This window comes from Hylobates moloch, unplaced genomic scaffold (genome assembly GCF_009828535.3).
Source record: "Hylobates moloch isolate HMO894 unplaced genomic scaffold, HMol_V3 SCAFFOLD_7, whole genome shotgun sequence".
NCBI classification, from domain to species: Eukaryota; Metazoa; Chordata; class Mammalia; order Primates; family Hylobatidae; genus Hylobates; species Hylobates moloch.
In genome coordinates this window covers 5,618,204-5,627,146 of record NW_026652282.1, presented here as the reverse complement: position 1 = coordinate 5,627,146, position 8,943 = coordinate 5,618,204, and the positions used below count along the sequence as shown (strand labels likewise).

The 8,943-nt window shown below is 37.2% G+C and overlaps 1 pseudogene; it reads left to right on the top strand.

Moving 5' to 3' along the window:
* The first annotated feature begins 1,975 nt into the window (after positions 1-1,975).
* Positions 1,976-3,992, top strand: LOC116810994 (nucleolar and coiled-body phosphoprotein 1-like; annotated as a pseudogene).
* The last annotated feature ends 4,951 nt before the right edge of the window (positions 3,993-8,943 follow it).

Below are 8,943 nucleotides of genomic sequence, written 5' to 3'. Positions count from 1 at the left end.
ATAAATAGCTTAACAGGAAAAGTTTTCTTAACTCTGGAAAGAAACTCTGGAAAGAATCGGCAATGTTTCAAACCAAAAAGTTATTTAAAAACTTTCTGGTATTTACTAGTTTAGTCCCATGCAATTAACTCCTGTGTTACATGATATTGGGCCAGCAGGCCTCATGAACACATCAGCTCTCCATTGAGAGTCCTGGAAGTTTTCTCTCTAGTCGAGACACACAAACCCTTTAACATTATCAGAAACCTGCATTCACGAGCATCAGAGTGCTTTTCATGAACTTTCCTAAAGAAGCTTTTGGACTGTAGCAGACCACAAACTGATTTTTTTTTAGAAAAATCAAAGTAAAACAATTGTGTGTGCATGACAAAAATATTAGAACAGCTGTTGTTGAAGACACAATTTTAACAAGGAAATTTGGTTATTGCTATGGAATACAGCAATTACAATAATAGTCATAATTATTACTGTGATAACATTAAGACATCAGAATTATAGAAATCTCATACAATTTGGAACACATTAATAGCACATTTATATAAACTATAACTCAAAGAAAGTTAAACATCATTTCATATTTGATAAAGCGTCCTGTATAATTTTAATACACCACATAAGCCGAATATGTCTCTCTTGAATTTTAGGGATCCTAACATCCAAAGCTAAAGGCTGAATTTAGAATATGATTTTGCAAAGTTTGTCAAATATCAAAGATTTAAAACACCTGATGTCACAAAATAGGATCATAGGTCACTGTAAAGTAACTCATTTAGCCAAAATGATAATTCAAAGATTTTCAAAAGCAAAAACCTTTACTCTTTAATGGAGAGGAGACTCCAATTTCCAAACCATAAGACATGATAAAAACAGCTTGATGCCAGTTTAATCTGTCTCTCTCTCTCCCCTCTTTCTCTGCAGTTTACTCAAAAGGTAAAAAGAAATATTTCACTATTTTTTAATACTACATGAAAATCTTTTTCAAGAGAGAAAACTAAATTTTACCTTTGCATTAGTGTATTATTAATGCTGAAGTTAATTTTAATAAAATTTTATAAACAAATATATCTAATCTCAATCAGTGTGATCATAAGGTAAGATTTCCATAAGCCTTTTATAAGTTTTTATTTTTTTTTATTGAAGAACAGATCAATTTTACAGGAAAACCTTGTTATTCTGACACAGGGGCACAGACTGGCGCTGTGTAAGTGTGATTTTGACGTTAATGTTCAGTTTATAGGAAAACTAAATAATCCCCTTTAAACTGTAGCCAACTCGATGACACACAGAGCTCCTTTCACAAGATCAATTTTTCATAAACCTTCTACAAATTGCTTAAACCTTCAGTTTTGTTCTACCACTTTACTTTAGGACAAAATTTACTTTCTTTTCCAACTTTCTGCATCTGTTTAATTTTAGCCATTATGTCTTATTAGTTTAATTTACAATTCTTAAACTCTCTAAACTAGGCAAAATTGCTTTCTCTCTAAGACAAACCACATTCGTATGCCTTTTTAGAACACTTTTACAAAAATCCCAAAACGCATTTTACATTTTGTGTGCACAATGCATATAGAATTTTCACTATATCTAGTAGTTTTAATTACATGTATTAATGACAATGTTAACTCTTAGTGGCCTTTATTTTTAGTGAAAAACTTAAGAGGTAAACAATTTTAGTTATGTATTAGATGCAGAGACCAAGGCAAACAATGCTTGAAGCTAAGTCTTGTCATGGCCCCCAAAGGCTGAAATCTAAAGACCTAAGTTTATAGACAAGTTAAGCAAGTAGAAACATAGACAGAAGCATGTCTTGTAGATTGTAAGATTTTTATTTGCTAGTCTTCAAATAGTTTGTCTCCCACACTTTAGACTGTCAATCTCTTGATTACCTGCTGCGTTGCCCTAAGTAATTGTTAGGTAGGCAACTTAAAAATAGCGCCAATAGACAATGGTAGTCACATGTATTGCCCAGAGGATGGCAGACACTGGCTTGTGTGGTTCCCACAGACCTGTATCCCCTTGTGCTCGACTTCCTGTGTGATAGCCAATATATTCACCCAACCCATAGGAGCTACACAGCAGGATGCCAATGCTTCTTCCCTCTTGGATGTCTATAGCTTCTGTCTCAAGTCTGCTAAGGCCCCAAAGCAAAAGTTCCGGGCAAATAAATGGATCAGTGACTATGAAAGCTAAGAAGAAGACTTCATCCAGTGACAGTAGTGAGGACAGCAGCAAGGAGGAGGAAGAAGCTCAAGGGCCTCCAGGTAAGAAGGCTGTGAGCAAGTTTGTCTCAGCCTCCTGGAAAGCCTATCGCCAAAGCATCAGAGGGCAGCAGCAGTGAAGCATCCGGTGATGATGAGGAGGACGACAAAAAGAAAAAGTCTGTCCAGAAGGGAGTTAAGCCCCAAGCCAAGACAGCCAAAGCTCCTCTTAAGAAGGCTAAGAGCTCTGATTCTGATTCTGATTCTGACTCAAGCTCTGAGGATGGGGCACCAAAGAAACAGAAACCAAAGACAACATCTGTAGCAGCTAAAGCTGGGGCTAAAGTCCCAGCCACACCAGGTACTCCAGCTCAAGCAGCACCTAAAGTAGCCAATGGCAAAGCAGCCAGCTGCAACAGCAGCAGCAGCAGCAGCAGTGGTGACTCAAAGGAAGAGATGGCAGCAGCCATCCCCAAGAAGACTGTATCTTAAAAGCAAGTTGTGGTCAAGGTCCCAGTGAAAGCAGCCACCACCCCTACCCAAGGAAAAGAAAAAAAAAAATACAAAAACAAAAACCAATCCCAAAAATCATCCCCACCCCCCCTCCTCCATCAAAGATTTTGAGCTGTGGAGAGGAAACAGCCTTCCGAAAGCATTGAAGACAGCAGCGATGAGTCTGACTGAAGTTTGGAGGAAGAGGATGAACTCTTGCTAAGTCAGTCATCTCTAAAGCAAATACTAAACAACCTCCAGCAAAGAAAGCAGCAGAGAGCTCGCTCTTCAGACATCTCATATTCCAACAGTTCCGAGGATGATGAAGCTCCTTCCAAGCTAGCCAGTACCAGCAAGAATTCCTCAAATAAGCCAGCTGCCACTACCAAGTCACCTGCAGCGGAGCCAGCTGCATCTCTCAAGCAACCTGCAAGCAGTGGCCAGAAGCCTCTGACGAGAAAGGCTGACAGCAGCTCCAGTGAGAAAGAGAGCAGTTCCAGTGAGGAGGAGAAGACAAAGATGACTGTGGTCCCCCTTAAGCCCAAGATAACTGACAAAGCAGCTCCATATCTGCCTGCCAAGCAGGCTCCTGAGGGTGGTAAGGACAGCAGCTCTCATTCAGACAGCTCCAGCAGTGAGGAGGAGGAGGAGGAAGAGAAGACATCTAAATCCCCAGTTAAGAAGTTGCAGAAGGCAGCAGGAGGGACAGCCCCTTCCAAGCCAGCCTCCACAAAGAAAGGAAAGGTCGAGAGCAGCAGCAATTCTTCCTCTGATGACTCCAGTGAGGAAGAGGAAGCAAAGCCCAAGGGCAAGGACTCTCCAAGACCACAAGTCCCCAAGGCCAATGGCACCTCTGCACTGACTGCCCAGAATGGAAAAGCAGCTAAGAACAGTGAGGAGGCGGAAGAGGAGGAAGAAGAAAAGAAAAAGGCAGCAGTGGTAGTTTCCAAGCTGGGTTCAGGAAAGAAATGGAAGCAGCTGAGACTGCCAAAGAGGCAGAGACTCCTCCAGCCGAGAAAAGAAAGCTTCAGACCCCTAACACATTTCCAAAAAGGAAGAAAGAAGAAAAAAGGGCATGATCCACATTCTTAAGGGTCAGGGAGGAGGAAATTGAGGTGGCAGACAACTCCATTGATGCCAACTGAGGTGCAGCCGGAGACTGGGGGAACGAGCCAATGAGGTTTTGAGGTTCACCAAAGCAAATCTTTCTGGCATGAGAAAACCAAGAAGAAGCAGGGCATCTCCTGGGGAGGCTCAATCTCTGTCCAGGTCAATTCTATTAATTTTGACAGTGAGTGACTTGGGATATCTTTGCTGAAGCAGGGGTGAAGATCTGAGACCACTCACTTTCTCCAGTGGACCAGGGAGCCCTCATCTCTATAGGCAAGGGTCTTGATGAGGACAGAAGTTGAGAGTAGGTCCTAAGACTTTGAAATGTAACGTCCTCTGTGGTCCTTTTCTGTATTCCTAGTTTTATACAGACTTGTTTTTGAGTGTTGAGTATTAGGGATAAAATGAGGGGAATTTTATTTTTAAAGAAAATTTATTTTCATTGTCTCCTTCTTCCTGTTCTGTGGAAGTCTTCATACCGAGAAATTGGAATATTTTATATTAAATCATTTCCTTTTGATTTTTGTTGTGATTTTCAAAGGTGGATTCCCACAGACATAAAGGGTCACATGTATGACCTTTTATAATTGGAAGAAAATTCTGCCTTTGTGAGTGCACAAGTCCACATTTCATCTCTCCTTCCCTCAAAACCCTAGTGGGGGGCATTAAAGAAGGTTAATGTACATGTAATGTATGTTATACATGCACTATGTATTTTATCCTCCTTCACTGGGTCTGAGACTGAAGTTTTTAGCGAGCATGGACCTAACCTACTTTTTGGGATAAAATTCACTGTTTTGTTCCAGGCAAAATTCCGGTGTGGTGTGAATGCCATGGGTCAGTCTGAATATATTTTCTTCTGTAATTTTATCACTATTAAATAATGTTTGCAATACGTGCTTTGTTTTTTAATATGAAGGCAAGCTTTTCTACTGTTGAAACACAGAGTTTGATGACTTGACCCTTGCTAGTATTGAATACTAAGTTGAGGACTGCATCTTCTTATTTTCACATTATACAGAGCAAAATAACACAAAACTCAAGAAAGCTTTATTCCTGGGATGCAGGGCTTGTTCTACATATGCAAATCAATAAATGTGATTCACTCCGTAAACAGAATTAAAAACAAAAAATCATTATCTTACTAGATACAGCAAAAGCTTTCAATTAAATCCAGTAACCTTTCATGATAAAAATGTTCAACAAACTAGGCATAGAAGTAACGTACCTCGAAATAATAACAGCCATATATGACAAACCCAAAACCCACATCATACTGAATGGGCAAAAGCTGGAAGCATTTTACTTGAGGACTAGAACAAGGCAAGGATACAAACTCTCATCATTCCTATTCAGCATAGTTGTGGAAGCCCTAGCCAGAGCAATCAGGCAAGAGAAAGAAATATTAGGTTGGTGCAAAAGTAATAGTGGAGTTCGCCATTACTTTTAATGGCAAAACCGATTACTTTTGCACCAACCTAATAAGAGGCATTCAAATAGGAAGAGAGGAAGTCAAATTATCTCTCTTCACTGATAATATAATTCTATTTCTAGAGACCCTAAAGACACCACCAAAAGGTGCCTAGAGTTGATAAATAACTTCAGTAGTTTCAGGATATAAAATCATTGTACAAAATTCAGTAACATTTCTATTCACAAATAACATTCACGCTGAAAGTCAAATTTATAATGCAATTCTATTTATAACAGCCAAAAAATATAGAATACCTAGAAATGCATATGACCAAGAAGGTGAAAGATCTCTACAGGGGCAGCTACAAAACACTGCTGAAAATATTCAAGGATGACACAAGCAAATGGAAAATCATTTTATGTTCATGGATTGGAACAATCAATATCATTGCAATTGCCCAAGGCAATCTACAGATTCAGTGCTATTCCTATCAAGATACCAATGTCATTTTTCATAGAGCTGGAAAAAATCCGATTCTTAAATGTATATGGAACTAAAAAAAAAGCCTGAATAGATAATTGCAAGGAAAAAGACCAAAGCCAGAAACATCACAATACCCCACTTCAAACTATATTACAAGACTACAGTAACAGTAACAGCATGGTATTGGTACAGAAATAGACACATAGGCCAATAGAACAAAATAGAGAACCAAGAAATAAAGGCACACATCTGCAACTATCTGATCTTAGACAAAGTTGACAATAACAAGCAATGTAGAAAGCATTCCCTATTCAATAAATGCTACTGAGATAGCTGGCTAGCCATATGTAGAATAATGAAACTGCACCCCTGCTTTACGCAATATACAAAAATTATTTCAAAATGCATTAAAGATTTAAAGGTAAGACCACACACCATAAGAATCCTAGAAGAAAACCTAGAAAATATCATTCTGGACACAGCCTTGGTGAAAAATTTATGACTAAATCTCCAAAAGCAATTGCAACTGAGACAAAAATTGACAAGTGGAACCTAATTAAAGAGGCTCTGCCTAACAAAAGAACTATCAACAGAATAAACAGACCATCTATAGAATGGGAGAAATATTCAGAAACTATGCATCTGATAAAGGTATAATATCTAGACTCTATAAGGAATTTAAACAATTCAACAAGATAAAAACAAGTATCTCCATTAAAACATGGGTCAAAGGACACGAATAGACATTTTTCAAAAGAAGACATACATGCAGCCAACAAATATATGCAAAAGTGTTCAACATCACTAATCCCCAGAGAAATGCAAATCAAAATCTCAATGAGAAATCATCTCACACCAGTCAGAATTGTGATGATTAAAAAGTCAAAAATAACAGATGCTGGTGAGGCTGCAGAGCAAAGGGATTGATTATACGCTGTTGGCGAAAATGCAAATTCGTCCATCCACTGTGTTAAGCAGACTGGATATTTATCGAAGAACTTAAAACAGAGCTACCATTCAACCCAACAGTCCCATTACTGGGTACATACCCAACAGAAAAAAAAAATTATCCTATCGAAAGACACATGAGCTCATATGTTCATCGCAGCACTATTCACAATAGCAAAGACAATGAATCAACCTAGATGCTCATAGACTGTGGACTGGATAAAGCAAGTATGGTACGGACACACCATGGAATACTATGCAGCTATAAAAATGAACAAAGTCATGTTATTTGCAGCAACATGGATGCAGCTAGAGGCCATTATCCTAAGCAAATTTATGCAGGAATAGAAACTCAAACACTGCATGTTCTCACTTATAAGTAGGAGCTAAATAAACATTGAGTACACATGGAGATAAAAATGAGAACAATAGACACTGGGAAATACAAGAAGGGGGAGAGTGGGAGAGGGTAAGTGTTGAAAAACTACCTATTGGATACTATGCTCACTACCTGAGTGACAAGATTATTCATACACTGAAATTCAATGATACAAAATTTACCCATGTAACAAACCTGCACATGTACATCCAGAAACTAAAATACAAGGTGATAAATAAATAAATAAATAAATAAATAAAAGCTTAATTTTTAAAACAAAGTTTGTTTCTTTATGTTTCAGGGACTCTTGGCAGAAGAGGATGGTGTGATATCATTGTTTTCCTAAATCAGTACTTCATCATATTCATAACGTATCTGAGTAGTAAGTACACATTTGAATAGTCCCTCTTTCTCTAGATTGTCTTTATTCTACTTGGTTTAAGCTATCTCTTTTCTATATTTTATTTATTTACTTTTCATTATTAATTTTATTTTTTATTCAGAAGTCATAATTGTATAAATTTATAAGGCATAATGTGATGCTCTGCTGTATGTACACCAGGTGGAATGATTAAATCAAGATAATTAACTTATTTACCACCTCACTTATTTATCATTTTTTCTATGGTAAGACATTTGAAATTCTTGGTAATTTTGAAATATACATTATTATTGACTATAGTTATCTTGTTGTGTAATAGACCTCAAAACTTATTCCTATTGTCTATCTGAAACTTTGTACCCTTTAATCAGCAACTCACCATGTCCTCTTTCCCACCCTATTCCCAGTCTCTCATAACCATCATTCTACTCTCTACTTCGTAGTTCAGCTCTTTTAGATTTCACATGTAAGTGAGATCATGTGGTATTTATTTTTTTGTGCTTGGCTTAATTCACTTAGCACAATCCCTTCTAGATTCATCCATTTTGTAGCAAATGACAGAAGTTTCCCTTCTTTTGAGGTTGAATAGTATTCTGTTGTGTAGGTATCATATTTTCTTTACCCATTCATCTGTAGGTGAACACATAGGTTGATTCCATTTACTGTCTATTATGAATAATGCTACAATTAACATGAGATTGCAGCTATCCTTTTGACACATTGATTTCAGTTTCATTGAATCTATACTCAGAAGTGGAATTACTGGATCATAGAATAGATTTATTTTTATTTTTTTGAGGAATCTGCATATTGTTTTCTCACCAATGAGAAAAGCTATTCTAATAGGTGTGAAGTGATACCTCATTGTGGTTTCAATTTAAATTTTTCTATGGATTAGTGATGCTGAGCATTTTAAATATACAGTCATGCATTGCTTAATGATGAAAATATGTTCTGAGAAATGTGTCAGGTGATTTCGAGAACATCATATAGTGTACTTACACAAACCTAGATGGGATAGTCTACTGCAAACCTCAGCTATATGGTATAGCCTATGGTCTCTAGGCTACAAACTTATACAATATGTCACTGTACTAAACACTGTAGACAAATGTAACACAATGATAAATATTTGTGTATTTAAATTTCATTCTTCTGCATGTAGATATCCAGTTATTCAAACACCTGTCACAAAAAAGGGGTTTTTCCCACATCATGTGTTCTCAGCATCTTTGTAAAAAATCAATTGGCCACTAATGCATGGGTTTATATCTGGGCTTTCTATTCTAATCCATTAGTCAATGGGTCTATTTTTATGGCAGCATCATGTATCATGCTGTTTTAATTACAATTATTTTATAATTTTTTTTAAATCAGGGAGTTTGGTGCCTCCAGCTTTCTTGTTTCTGTCCAAGATCGTTGGCTATTCAAGGTCTTCCATAGTTCCATACAAATTTAAAGATGATTTAATCTACCTCTGTGAAAAAAATGACATCTGAATTATGATAGGGATTATGGTGAATCTGTAGATTGC